Raw genomic sequence first — 1,195 nt, forward strand, 5'->3', positions numbered from 1 at the left:
TACACACTATTAACTAGGTTCATGACTCAGGCCCCTGTAGCAAAAGGTAGATTAATAAGGGAAAAGTATGTGCATGTGTTTCAAATAGGTGTTACAGGACCTTCGCTCTGCTGAGAAGGTAAAGACATCGTATAGATGCTAAATCCATGGCTTCCTGTGCAGGTTTAATGAGTAATTAGACAGTCAGAAAGAGCTGTGATTGCACAAGGCTGTGTGGGGTGTGAGCCAATAGTAATAGCCAGGCCGTATGTCTGCCTCCCTCTCTGTGTGCCTGTGTTGACAAGACATGGATGCTCTTCAGGGGTAAACAGTTGTGGCTCTTATGCCCTGCTTAGAGGGAGTTCACAGTCTTCTTAGGTTTCATGACCTGATTCTGGGCAGAAGGGCTCAGGCAGGTCACAGTGTCTTTCCTGCTTCTGTTCTTCTCCCAAAATCCAAGGTGCCATAAATGGGGGGTAATTGTCCCGCCATGACTGGCAAGGGCAGCCAGTCTGCTCCCTCTGCCGTATGGACAAGAAGCTGAGTGTCTTCTGCTCAAGCTTCCCCTAGCATGTGCAGTTTACTAACCTAGACATCCGCCGCTCACATAAAGCACTCGATTCCAAGAAGAAAATTCTGCGAGAATTGAACTGGCCTTGTGATTTTTATTATATCCTACATCAGTAGTTTTGAATTTTTATGTTATAATGGTGAAGACTATTTTTTTCCTGTTCATGTAATGAGCTGCATCGCTAAACAGTGTTTAAAGAAAATAAGTGGATACTGAAAAAGGTAAAAAGAAGTGAGACTGAAAATGAAATGGCTTCTCTTTGGGATGACAGTTACCTTGTTCTCCTCAGGGGGACACTGGCTCCCTCAGTATAAAGCAGTGTGTTCATAATATGCATAAATATCTCAAGCAATATCCCGAGTCTCCTCTCCCCTCTTCCAGGACAAGCTTGCCCAAGTCTGGATTGCTTTTGCATAGTGCATACTATGTCCAGGGGAAATATTTTAAGATGTTTGGCTTTTCCTTTCTCTGGTGTTTGAAGCATTCCTAACTCCTTAACACGGGCCCCAACTTGACCGGAATCCTGTTCTCCACTGACCTATTGCTGTGATGCATTGTTGAATTAATTAGCAGAGGGTAATGAGACTGGCTGGACCCCAGTTCCCTGTGCTTTATCAACACTGCACATTAAAAAAAAAAAAAAAA

The 1,195-nt window shown here is 43.8% G+C and overlaps 1 protein-coding gene across 1 annotated transcript in view; it reads left to right on the top strand.

Moving 5' to 3' along the window:
• Positions 1-1,195, top strand: part of Lhfpl6 (LHFPL tetraspan subfamily member 6) — a 201,221-nt gene that overhangs the window by 171,247 nt on the left and 28,779 nt on the right. The window lies entirely within an intron of this gene.

The sequence above is a fragment of the Mastomys coucha genome, unplaced genomic scaffold (assembly GCF_008632895.1).
Source record: "Mastomys coucha isolate ucsf_1 unplaced genomic scaffold, UCSF_Mcou_1 pScaffold16, whole genome shotgun sequence".
Classification (NCBI taxonomy): Eukaryota; Metazoa; Chordata; class Mammalia; order Rodentia; family Muridae; genus Mastomys; species Mastomys coucha.